The sequence below is a fragment of the Odontesthes bonariensis genome, chromosome 2, assembly GCF_027942865.1.
Source record: "Odontesthes bonariensis isolate fOdoBon6 chromosome 2, fOdoBon6.hap1, whole genome shotgun sequence".
In the NCBI taxonomy this organism is placed as follows: Eukaryota; Metazoa; Chordata; class Actinopteri; order Atheriniformes; family Atherinopsidae; genus Odontesthes; species Odontesthes bonariensis.
Genome location: NC_134507.1, coordinates 34297960 through 34311889, shown reverse-complemented (window position 1 = coordinate 34311889; position 13930 = coordinate 34297960). Strand labels below are relative to the sequence as shown.

The 13930-nt window shown below is 44.8% G+C and overlaps 1 non-coding gene across 1 annotated transcript; it reads left to right on the top strand.

The window, feature by feature from the left end:
* The first annotated feature begins 284 nt into the window (after positions 1–284).
* On the top strand, positions 285–357 carry trnak-uuu (transfer RNA lysine (anticodon UUU)). The gene has a single exon. It is a non-coding gene; the product is annotated as a tRNA-Lys (tRNA).
* The last annotated feature ends 13573 nt before the right edge of the window (positions 358–13930 follow it).

The window sequence follows — 13930 nt, the reverse complement described above, 5'->3', positions numbered from 1 at the left end:
GTCTGATCCCACATTATCCCAAAGCCTGTGAGCTTTTCCATTCCTGACCACACAGCCCTCACACTGTTCTGCTGCAGATAGTTTCCCACCGACTTGCTCTCTTCCTTTTTTCTTCACACTCCTCCTTAACTCCCTGTTTCCCTCCATGAAGGCCTTCTTCTTTATGCTCAGTGGCTGCAACACAAGTTCACATCAACCAGGCGTTTGTTCAGAAAACAGCGTCACAGCTTTGGACTCAGGAAGTGTTTCAGATGTCAGCTGTCACTCAGACAAACTTTCATAGGGCCTGGATAGCTCAGTTGGTAGAGCATCAGACTTTTAATCTGAGGGTCCAGGGTTCAAGTCCCTGTTCAGGTGTAGAAATGTAATCTCCCACTTAACCTGTACTTCCCTCTATACCTGCACTCTGTTTCTACACTGTCACCTCTGACAGCCTGGCTGATGCTTTTCCTTCTATGTAGCTTATTGTTAGCTTTGCTGTTAGCTGCATCGTTATATCCTCATTTGTAAGTTATAGAAATATATAAATAATAAATAAATATATAAGTAATCTAAAATACATTGTTGCTCAGTTTTCCTCTGAGCCACAGAGATGGTCAGCTCTCATTGTGTCCAATAACTGCAGCTTCTAAAGTGGATTTCATAGCACTGCTGCATCTCTGACAGTTATCAGATCATTTGGGTGGAAAAACATACATCACAACCCTCTGAATCTGCTTTCAGTCCCACTTGAACAGTCTCTCACAGTTTCAGACACAAAATGTGTCTTTTAGTTTGAATCTCAGCTGATATCTACAACAACTGTAGAGGGACTCATATCATTTCACCAGCTGGTGTGATAAACTTACAGAAACACCTCAGGAGCAGCACCTGGGATCTTTTGGGAGAAAAGGGGATTCTCTCCATGCTAATAGAGCTGGTAATAAATGAGTTTATGGATCCTACATATTACACAGTAAAACAATGATAAAGGTGCTTTCTGAGCCTTGACATTTTTTTCTTTTATTAGGAAAATGTTCCAAATTTTATCCCATGGAGGGAGCCAATGAAGTAAAGATTGATGCATAAAAGCATTAAAAACCTCTCCTGTAAGTTCTCTGTTCAAGTTTCATTTAGGTTCAGCTGCATGTTTCTCTTTGTTGAATCTTTAACCCTCTGGAGTCTAAGGCCTTTTCAGAGACTTTGAGGCAGTTGTCACCACTTTGACATTTTCAAGTATTTCAACTAACTGTAAACATCTATGCAAAAGTGACACATATGGTTGTATTCTGAAAAGCCTAACAAAAAACAATATGAGAGTGAAGTGAATGTAATACAAACAAGTTTTATTTAAATTGAGGGGAAACACAACTGTACAAAAAAACAAGTTTTAGAGGTCTTCAAACAATGCAAGAAAACACACTATAAATATATCTAGCCAAGACTTTTGAAGGTTGAACCTTGTAAACAAAAGTGTTGGCTGCATAAAAGTAAAAAGTGCAGTCAGAAATGTTTTTTTGTTTTCACACAAACTGTAAAAAAGTAATTGTAACTCCAGGCAGTGTCTCTGTTAGTTGAATACTAATTAGATGGGTGTGTAACACCCCTGATTGCCCCCACCCCCCTGTCACTCTCCATGTGATAATTGTCTGTCACTGGCAGGACATTGCTGCCTTCCCCCACACTCTATTGTGTCAGTGCAGTATACAAAGTGTCTTCAAAGTACAAAAAATGTAAATACACAGTATGAAAATATAAAGTATAAATCAGATAAATAGTTACACAGTGCAGATGCAAAGTAGGGTTAGTTTTCTTTTTTCTAGTAAAGTAGAGTACACACACATACACATCATGACAAAGAGTCCGTCCTGGGACTAGGGCAGCTCAAGCATTTGTGTAGTAGATCTACAGTAAGATTCAGTTCCAATCAGCTGTGCCAAGCAACATAACAGTTTCTGTCTGGTTGAAGGCAGAGGTAGACAGCACACACTGTGCACTTCCAGAGAGTTTTCATTACTTTGCCCTGCTGTATGCAGTACACACAGCGTCTGCGACCATCACTGGCTCTCTTCCCATCTGTGGATGATCCAGCCCCGCAAACTGGCAAGTGTAGCCTGCCATCTTCCTTTGGTGGAGCCTTTGGTTCCTCGCAATGCAATGACACACCACACAGCTCTGCAGTAAGCTTCTCAATGAACTGCTTGTGGGTCATGCTTTTCTTGTGCATGCTTTGCATGAGCTCTTTGTGGAGAATGTAGGCATTTGTTGAAGCGATGTCCAAGAAGTGAAGAAAGAGCTTCTTGTACCACTTTACAGTTTTATGCTGTGTTGTGTAATACTGGAGCAACTGGTTAGATAAATCCACACCACCCATGTGCTTGTTGTACTCTATCACAGGTTTGGGGCATGGAACAGATTTTCTTGACCAGAGACCCTGTTTGCGCTTCACTCTTCGCTGCACTGCATCTCCAGTGTAGGCTGCGTGGATGGTGGAGCAGACAGACACCTCTCGTGTATCCATCCACTTCACATAGACAACAGGACCATCTCTTATCCAGCGCATTTCTCCTCTAGGTGAATGCTTTGCCAGTGCATTGATGCTACTGCGTGGGCAGTCCCTCCGGGATTCTCTGTAGGTTCCGCAAGCACCAAACTTGGCATCATGCAAATCCTTGAAAAGCTTTGGGCTCGTGTAAAAATTGTCCATGAAGACATTAGCCCCTTTCACACTGCGACCCGCTACCTTAGCGGGTCCAAATTGCACCTTCGACCCGCGTCGAGCAATGTGAACGCTCGGCGTGTCAGGGTGACCCGTGTCGCCTGAAGCCGAGTTCAGGGGGAGTTGCCTAGTGGCAGAGCGTCACACGAAACACATAAAATGCTGGGCGTGTACAATGACGTAGGCACAAGCCATGCGTCGGAGGTAGGGTGAAATACACCTGTCTGCATCAAATTTTTCAAACAAACGATGGCGGGACACCTTGAGAACTCGTTTTTGCAATGCAGTTCATGGAGATGTTACTTTACGGTGCGTCTTGCTGCGTGGGAAACCGCGCTCTCCCATCTTTCTCGCCAGCCCTTCCAGCAGAGGTCCATCTTTCACCGTCCCCGACATGAGGCGGTAAATAACGTCCTCTGCTCGGAGGCTGAGGAGCTCGCGGACCTCCTTGTCTCCCCAGTTGGCCATATTAAAAATTGTCTCGAACTTGATGTAGGCTAAAACAGAGTAAAACTTGTCCTCACCTGTCGCTGTTGTTCTGAATCAGCTGTCCATTCTGTCTTTTAAACTCCTCACGTCCGACCCGCGTCGATTGTGTTCACATCAAACTCGGCTCGGCAAAAAGACTAGGGTCCGACGCGGGTCGAAAGGCGAGTCGAGTTGACGCGGCAGCCCGGGTCGGCAGTGTGAACACAACAGCGGACACGCTAAATTCGCGAATTAAACGCGGGTTATTCGGCAGTGTGAAAGGGGCTATTGTATCCAGATCCCAAATATCCTTTGTCAGTCAGTGTCATGACAGAGTCATAAGAGAGTCCATGGCCCATGGGAAAATTGTTCTTTCCTGTGTATACAGAAAAGTTGACAGTGTATCCATTGCTGGAGTCTGCAAGCACAAACAACTTGAAGCCCCACATAGTTGGTTTGTCCTTCATATACTGTCTCATAGCATTACATCTGGAAGCCACCATGCGTTCACCCACAGAAATGTTCCTGCGGGGGTGGTAGAATGCTTTGCAGACATTTCTGATGGTGTCCATAAGTGGTTTGACACGGAACAGCTTGTCATGTGCTGAGGTTCCCTTCTTGGCATCATTTTCTCTGTCTTCATCTGGGTCACTTATTTGCAGATTCCAGAAGATTGTTCTGTATCTGTCCCTTGCCATAGTCTGTGCTGGAAAAGGGATAGAGAAGATGGTGTTTCTCCTCCAGTAGTCAGTGACATGTTTCACCTTGAGCATGCTCGTGTAGAACATCAGCCCAAGGAATTGGTAGAATTCTGCAACTCCAACATCAACCCATCTGTACTTTGCACCTCTGGCAACCTTCCTGGCAGCTTGCTTGTTGGTGTTACGGCAGAGGGTTTGCACAACATTCTCTGAAAAAAACAGCTTGAAGAGGTCCAGAGGAGTGTGGTTGTCCTCTGCCCTCAGCTGAACACCAGGCTCCCTTGCAGGAAGAAAGCGCTGTGGTGGCGGCGGAGCATCTGCATCACGTTCTGTCTTCCATGAATGTGCACGCTGTTTGGTTTGTGCTCTCCTCCTGGCTGGTGCAGGTGGGATGTTTTCCACATCGCTCCGTGCTCTCTTCCTGGCTGGTGCAGGTGGTATGTTTTCCACATCGCTCCGTGCTCTCTTCCTGGCTGGTGCAGGTGGGATGTTTTCCACATCGCTCCGTGCTCTCTTCCTGGCTGGTGCAGGTGGGATGTTTTCCACATCGCTCCGTGCTCTCTTCCTGGCTGGTGCAGGTGGGATGTTTTCCACATCGCTGTAAATACAATAATAGAAGAGACATTGTTTAGAAATTGGTCCTACATTATCTTCACCTAACAACTATGACACACATTAGCATTTGTATACAGTGCTTGGCATTCATACATACCAATTGCTGTACCACAGAAAGAACGGCAGTACTCCTGATACACAATGCATTATTTTTTGCGTAAGGGAATGGTCAAAAGTTCTTATGCAATTATGATGCAAGTTTTCTGATGCCTACATTTTACACGTTCCACATATACAAAATTAGCAGAGGAGATAAACCATCGCTAGACAGCACCTCCGTAGCTGATTAGATTCTCCACAGCTAACTGATAAATCATGACAACAGCTAGTAAAACACACAAGCCTACTTACTCTTCAGCAGGATCAATACGAAGCTCAAAATGCACATCTTCATCGTCTTCATCGTCACTGGATAGATCTGACAAGGCGTCATCAGACTCACTCTCCAGAGCAAGTTGTTCCTGGATCAGCTGTGCAGCTTCAGCAGGCGACATCTTCCTTGCATTGGTCATAGTCTCTCCTCCAAGTTTCTCAGTATGTGTGTTGACAAGTGAGTAGAAGCGTGGCTTTGTTTATGCTGGCTGAATGGGGTGTGTTCTCCCCTGTGAATAGCCACTCAATCACCTGGTACTTTACATGTGAATAATAGTGATAGGTGTGGCGTAGGAGGCTGCTGCAGTCTGAGATGACAGAAAATCCAAAGATTTCTGTTCACTCTCTTTAAAAAGGGCCAGCTATATAATTTATTTTAATATATATATATTTGAAAACTACAAGTTTCAAGGTTTTTAATGGTGTCACTCATAGCATGACATCTGGAAGCCACCATGCGTTCACCCACAGAAATGTTCCTGCGGGGGTGGTAGAATGCTTTGCAGACATTTCTGATGGTGTCCATAAGTGGTTTGACACGGAACAGCTTGTCATGTGCTGAGGTTCCCTTCTTGGCATCATTTTCTCTGTCTTCATCTGGGTCACTTATGTGCAGATTCCAGAAGATTGTTCTGTATCTGTCCCTTGCCATAGTCTGTGCTGGAAAAGGGATAGAAAAGATGGTGTTTCTCCTCCAGTAGTCAGTGACATGTTTCACCTTGAGCATGCGCGTGTAGAACATCAGCCCAAGGAATTGGTAGAATTCTGCAACTCCAACATCAACCCATCTGTACTTTGCACCTCTGGCAACCTTCCCGGCAGCTTGCTTGTTGGTGTTGCGGCAGAGGGTTTGCACAACATTCTCTGAAAAAAACAGCTTGAAGAGGTCCAGAGGAGTGTGGTTGTCCTCTGCCCTCAGCTGAACACCAGGCTCCCTTGCAGGAAGAAAGCGCTGTGGTGGCGGCGGAGCATCTGCATCACGTTCGGTCTTCCATGAATGTGCACGCTGTTTGGTTTGACGCTGTTTGGTTTGTGCTCTCCTCCTGGCTGGTGCAGGTGGGATGTTTTCCACATCGCTCCGTGCTCTCTTCCTGGCTGGTGCAGGTGGGATGTTTTCCACATCGCTGTAAATACAATAATAGAAGAGACATTGTTTAGAAATTGGTCCTACATTATCTTCACCTAACAACTATGACACACATTAGCATTTGTATACAGTGCTTGGCATTCATACATACCAATTGCTGTACCACAGAAAGAACGGCAGTACTCCTGACACACAATGCATTATTTTTTGCGTAAGGGAATGGTAAAAAGTTCTCATGCAATTATGATGCAAGTTTTCTGATGCCTACATTTTACACGTTCCACATATACAAAATTAGCAGAGGAGATAAACCATCGCTAGACAGCACCTCCGTAGCTGATTAGATTCTCCACAGCTAACTGATAAATCATGACAACAGCTAGTAAAACACACAAGCCTACTTACTCTTCAGCAGGATCAATACGAAGCTCAAAATGCACGTCTTCATCGTCTTCATCGTCACTGGACAGATCTGACAAGGCGTCATCAGACTCACTCTCCAGAGCAAGTTGTTCCTGGATCAGCTGTGCAGCTTCAGCAGGCGACATCTTCCTTGCATTGGTCATAGTCTCTCCTCCAAGTTTCTCAGTATGTGTGTTGACAAGTGAGTAGAAGCGTGGCTTTGTTTATGCTGGCTGAATGGGGTGTGTTCTCCCCTGTGAATAGCCACTCAATCACCTGGTACTTTACATGTGAATAATAGTGATAGGTGTGGCGTAGGAGGCTGCTGCAGTCTGAGATGACAGAAAATCCAAAGATTTCTGTTCACTCTCTTTAAAAAGGGCCAGCTATATAATTTATTTTATGTTTCTCACTCCAGAGTGTTAAGAGCTCCTCTACTGTCACACAATGGTTTCACACATCCTCCCACCTTCAGATCAGTTTGGGGAGGGAACAAGGAAGCTTCCTTCACTGAAAGGGACAGTGCTGGTTGCACCTCAATCTTGCAGTAAAGTCAGGATTGTTCAAGGGCTTGTTAAATTGTTCTTATTTGTTTTCTGTTGAAGGGAAAGATTCATTCATTAACGTTCCACTGAAAGTTGAACATGAAGAAAATCTGTTTTCTCTGCATCTATCAGACCAACATTGTTAGATACGTTTAGCAGGCAGCTGTACAGGAAATGTAAATGTTTCTGAATATTTTCATGCTTTTCATTTATATTTATATAATCAGCTCCGCTCTGCGGTGGTTGAAATTTATAAATCATGATCTTCTGTTGATAAGCTCACCTAAATCTTCTGACTGATGCATTCAAGTGCATGAAATGAAACATGAACTCTCGTTGTTCTGTTCCACGTATTGTTTAAGGGTCGTCATAGGTACGAGTTTGGGTGGAGCAGGTAACAGTAAGGTGGAGTTTCCAGCTGACTCCTCAGTTTCAGTCGGCTTTGGAGGCTGCAGATGGAGAGGTAACTGTGCTGTTTAATCTGCCACTTATTGATAAAGTTAAAGTTTACAAAAAAAATAATAATAAACAGAAGAAGTTCCCTGAAAGTAGCAACAGTGTTACAGGTTGTGAGTCCTGTGAACAAACTGACACAGTGTTATGTTACACATATTTAAACTTCTCTTTCCTCATGTTGTTGAATCTGCCAAAGCCTCAGTGAAGCTTTCTCATGTCTCCCTGCAGTTTCAAAGCTGAAATCTGAAAACTAACACAAGAGGGCGCCTTCATCCTGCTCACAGGGATGCAGAGGAGGTTAAAGCTCCTGGGGCCTCGTGTACAAAGCGTGCGTACGCACAAAATAGTGGCGTACGCACCTTTTCACGTCAACGATCAGATGTATCAAGAACGAAAAGACCGTGGAAATGTGCGGTGCCTCACGGCAGCTTCAGGGCTGGCGTACGCACGTTTCTGCAGCTGTTGATTCTTTGGCGACACCTAAGGTGATGTTGGGAAACTGTTATAATAAATAAATGTGAAAACAATTATTCCTCAGACAGTGATGTGCACATTTGAGACACATGAACAATTAATACTGATCAACAATTAACACACCCATGTGTGTGCAGTTACACGAGTGGATATAAAAGCAGCGCAAAGTGGTGCAATACATCCCATTAAAAACAATGGCTGCTTTAAAAGTATTTGAAGACTTTGCAAATGGTGCAATTCGAAGAGAGCGTGTGTTCACTACAACAGAGAGGATTAGCTGGCATATGATGGCGACTGATTACTCAGTAGCCGTTTTGAGGGAAATCCTCCTGGAACTGTGCGCAGAGCTGCGGCCGGCGTTGGAGCGCAACACAGCGAGGAGCCATGCGCTGCCTGTGCTCACAGGTGATGTGCACACTGGGGTTCCAACCGGGGCATTCCAGAGGGAGCTGGCCAACCGATTGGGACTGTGCCAGCCGAGCCATGCCAGCCGTGTGGGACAGAATTATCCGCATCTCAGCCACGTATATCAAATTCCCAACAGGCCAACATTAAAGCTCAATTTGAAGCGAGAGCCGGTTTTGTAATCGGAGCTATCGACTGCGCACATATTGCTATAAAAGCGCAATCACATGATGAATTTGTATGTTAACAGGAAACATTTTCATTCATATGTGATGCGTAAATGCAATTAACCAACTATGTGGCCAGGTGGCCTGGTTCAACGCACAATTCATACATTCTGAGTAACAGCATAGTTGGGAACAGACTACAAGGTGGCACTGTGCGTGATAGTTTGCTTCTTGGTGAGTAACTTTATTCTTGTAATTGTCCTAATATTATTCACGTGACGCGCATTGAGTATGTGCGCCCCCAGTTTCTATCCCGTCTTCACAGCATCAGTCGGTGGTTAAAGTTAGTTTCTTGCTGTTTTTTGCTGGTTAAACTTCAGTTGAAGATCTTTCTAACAAGCCCCTGATCGTCTCTGTGGGCAAATGTTAATAACCCCGTGCGTAAAGTGTGAAATGTCTTAATCAGCCTCACCTTTTCCCCGGTGCACTTCTGCACGTTACTGTATGAACACGTTGTTGTGAGTTACACAAAAACATCAGTATTTAGCTTGGGGGTAATCAGAGTCACCGACATGAGCTCCCACCACCCCAGAGAGAGCAGTGTTACCCATTGTTGCCCCGACTCTCTGTTCAAACAGTCGGTCACCCCCCCACCCGCCTGTTTTGGCCACACTGCGGCGGTGGGCAGCCAGTCTCCGCTTCACCTCCACTTTAATGTGGGACCACTTCTTCTTCACCTCTGCTTGTGTGGCTTCTCTTACCCCACAGCATTAACCCACTCTCATTATCCCACCCACTCCTCTTGCGTTTGCTGCTTATGCCGGAGGACAGCGTGCCAAATAACACATTTTAGCAGGTCTTCACTTCAGAAAGTAGCACCGACATCTCGCTTTCCGTGAAGTTCTATTTTCCCGTCTTATTCATTCTTTTTTCTTTATTTTCTGACCGTACAGAGAGGGGGATCACAGGTGCAGAGCTCATTTAAACGTGATTTGCGTATTTAAGTAGGGGCGTGGACAGGGAGGAGTCGGGTGCTCCGACATGTGCGCTCAATTCCACGTTGATTGGGATGTACAAACGAAATGTGCTTGGATACATGCGTGCGCACAGATTCGTACATCCGACGTTGGAGGTCATTTTGGTTTGAGCGTACGCCATGTTTCAGTAGGAAATCCACGCAAGTCTTTGTACATGAGGCCCCTGTTCTGTTCATTTACACTGAACTCTGCCTGTGTTCTGGCCACTAGAACATCCTAGTTTATTTTAAATCCGTAATACATAAATATTACCTAAAGTCTCTTTCAAGTATTAATGCCTTGTAGGCCTCATTGACCTGAGTTCATACAACTAATTTCAGTAAACCCAAGAACACCCTCAGACAGAGACTGGTTCACCCAAAGGATTAAACACCCAAACACAAACTGGGTGGTGTCATGTATGCAGTGCAGCAAAGACTGTGCAGACCTCTTTATAGGAGAGACCAAACAACAGCTGAACAAGCATATGGCACAACACAGGAGAGCCACCTCTTCAGGTCAAGACTCAGCAGTGCACCTTCATCTCAAGGAGAAGGGACACTCTTTGGAGGACAGTAATGTCCACATTCTAGACAGAGAAGACAGGTAGTTTGAGAGAGGAATCAAAGAAGCCATCTATGTAAAACTGGAAAAAACATTGTTGAACAGAGGAGGTGGTCTCAGGTTTCACCTTCCCAGCACCTACAATGCAGCATTGTCTCTCCTCCAGAGGCAGTTTGACAATCATTCTCACCTTGGATTCTGTGACCAAAACTCACTCTGTCAGGCAGGTAGACAATTCGGAGGTGATAAAGACACTAACGACATGCAGATTGGTGGGTATTCAGTGACACATGTTACTGTAGCGACCCTCTGCGTATAAGCTTATACATGTAGTTCAGACAAAAGAAGATGGTGTCAAGGCTCTAGCATGGTTGCTGCGTCTGCTCGCGCGAGCGGTGTTGATGACGTCACGAGTTCGTGCCCGCCATAGGACCCTATATAGTGGCGCAAGTCGTTGCGCGCCAGTAGTTGCAATTTTCTCCGTCACAGAGGTGGCGCTGCTACGTGAAGATTACCTCTACTCTACAACCACGAAAGTGGAGAAGAAAACAATGCCGCTGTCAAGAGCAAGAATACTGTAATTAATGATACTGCTGCAGTTTTCGGATCATTTTAATTTTTTAATTCAGTTAAAAGAGGTAAAGGTCTGAAGCCCCCGGCATCAACAGAGTCTCTGCCCTCTTCTTTGCCTTCACCTATCTGTCCCGTAGCTTCTTCCACACATTCTTACAGAACTCTCCCTCTTTCCCCAAAGTTCTGCCAATCTCTGTCCACCAGTTTTGGGAGTTTACGTGCTCCCTGTGCTGTTTCACTGCAGTTTCGTACAGCTGCCTGTACAAACGCACCTCCTCACTGAGCCTGGTCTCACATCGGTCCATCCGGTTCGTTGTGCTCGGCGCCGCCAAGTTACAAAAATTGACTGGTGCACGACAACGCGCTGCGTCGTCTTTTCAAGGCAAGCGCCAGGCCTGAAACGTCATTTTGACGTCACGGTGCGACACCGCCGTGAGAGACGCGGCAACCATGCTACCGCCTTAACTCACACAATGTTAAAAGCCATTCAGTCCCTCCCTCCTTTATTGTAGGTGACCTGGGCTCAAATCCCCTACATGAAAGGTAATACCTCCAGTTGGGGTCCTTACCCTACCTGTAAGTTGCTTTGGATAAAAGTTTCTGCCATATACATATGGTCACAAACTGGGCAGTGACAGAAAGAACTACAAAATTTCTGTAGAAATTTTGATGGATGCCAATGAAGCTACTACCCGCTGAGAGACAGAGGCTGTCATGTTATTGTCATGTTGTATTGTGAGTAGACATAACACAGTGGCTGGCATAAACCTGTTAAAACAGATGAACAAAGTTCATTTGAGAGAAAACCGTGAGGCCAAGCACAATGAGGGGAATATTTGGTGAAAGAGGACAAAAATACCTACATTGTGAAGTATATTTTGTCTAGGTGCAGAAGACATTTTGGATGTGAGAGAAGTTTATTTGAGTTATTTTGGTATTAATTTCGAGCTTATGTAAAAATTGGCTTTGTTCTTAGACATTATAAATGAAACAGTCTCTGTACTTTTCCATGATGACCTAAAGTGATCCAGGAATGGGAAGACAAAACAATTGGGAAAGCCTGGGAAAGCAAGGCCAGATTCACACACACACATTGTTTTGGCTGATCCAGAGAATATGACAAAGCATGTTGAACCTACTCATGTCCAATTATACTCGGTCGAGTGTGAGTCCAACCTATGAGGCTATAAATGCAAATGATACCCGGAAATCGAGGCTCAGTCTGACAGACTTCCTGCGGGAGCTCTGTTCCACTGAGCCCAGCGCTGATATGCTTGACATGTGACTACCAATAAACAATTTATTAGGGACCGAGCAGTGAAACTGCAAGGACCCTATTGTATCTGTAAGGTTTATTATTATTATTATTATTATTCTTTCTTTCTTTCTTTCTTTCTTTCTTATTCTTTGCAACATGTATGCGAAATTTTGCGAGCGCCACATGCCGGTCGACGACATGAAAGAATCTAAACTTTATATTTTTGGGAGTCGCTCATTGGCTCTGTAGCGCCCCCTACGATGCTTAAAAATTGTCCCCGCAATAGGATTAGTTTCGCGTGGGACAACGAAATTCGGTACACTCATTCATCATGCCAAGACGCACAAAAAAGTCTCAGGCCGCCATGGTCCCACGTCCACAGGAAGTCGGCCATTTTGGATGGAAAGTGCGTTTTCGTGCCATTTTTGACCGATTCCACGCCTTGCATAAGATCGAACTTGTTCTACAGATTTAATGCTACAGACTTCAAACTTGGCCAGGTTACTCTTAAGACATGGAGGGAAAAATTCATTGGCCAACTTTTTCAAAACTTAAAGGGCGTGGCCGTGGCGACGCCTCAAAGTTTGATGACTCGCCATCACTCGCCACGAAAAATGAAGTCGCTTATAACTCCCACATACATTATCCAATCTGTCCCAAACTTCATACGGTGAATGCTGGACCCAGACTGAAAGCTCACATATAAAATAGTGACATCCACCTATAGCGCCACCTGCTGGTGGTTGGAAATGTCTTTTTTTTTTCCACACCTCGCATTTGATCGAACTCCTCCTACATATTTAATGCAAAAACCTTCAAACTTGGCCAGGTTGCTCTTAAGACATGGGCCGGAAAAATCATTGGCCAACTTTTTCAAAACTTAAAGGGCGTGGCCGTGGCGACGCCTCAAATTTATGACTCGCCATAAAAAATCAAGTCGCTTATAACTCCCACATACATTATCCAATCTGTCCCAAACTTCATACGGTGAATGCTGGACCCAGCCTGAACGTGCACATATAAAAAAGTGATATCCACCTACAGCGCCACCTAATGGTGGTTGGAAACTTCATTTTTTTCCTCACCTCTTATTTGATCAAACTCCTCCTATATATTTCATGCTAAAATCTTCAAACTTGGCCAGGTTACTCTTAAGACATGAAGGCAAAACTTCATTGAGAAACCTTTCCAAACTCTGAACGGTGTGGGCGTGGCCAGAGGTGAAAATCGTGTGATGGCGTTTGCAATATGAAAGCCTTATCATCATCGCAAAGTCATGAAACTTGTTACTCACGTCCACCCTGACGACCTCGTACGTATGTAAAGGGTATTGTGTGTGGGCGGAGCAAAATGGCTCAGTGGCGCCCCCTAGAAATTTTCAAAAACCCCTATCCATTGGGGTTATTGTGTGCTCGTACGTACGCAATGGGAATCGTGCGTGTGGGTAGAGCTGCGCGACTACGGCGTCCAGCGCATGCCCAACGTGCGCACATCCCAACGTGCGCACATCCCAACGTACGCACACTCGGTCCCGCTCACAGCTGCTTGCAGCTTTCTAGTTTAACTTGAGATTCCTCCGGCTTGTTCTTGAGCTGCCATTGAAAGAATCGATCTAACAGGAGGCAGATTTAGTTTTCAGACAGCTCAACTCTGCAGGTTTTTTACCTCTTCTGAAGTCCAACAGCTGTACGAGAGTTCATGTCTCATGTCATATACTTACTCTGCTCTCAGAGGTCATTTGAGGGGAAACTGTGAGGCCAAGCACAATAAAGGTGACATTGGGTGAAAGAGGATAAAAATACCTACATTTTGAAGTATAATTTGTCTAGGTGCAGCAGAAATTTTGGATGTGAGAGAAGTTTGTTTGAATTGTTTTGGTATTAATTTTGAGCTTGTCAAAATAGAGTGTGAGACCCCAGGACAGGAGAGTGAGAGGAGTCATGATTTTTCCTGAAACTTAAACTGCCATTATGTCAAAGCTATATAACATATCAACAAACCATTTACTTCAGTTAAGGCCGGGCCTTTCCTGTCCTGTTTAAACTTTGAATGATGTCTCTATGATTAACTACGGCTGAGTTGTGAGGCCTCCAAATAGGGCTACCTTTGTCCCATTATATATGAATTTT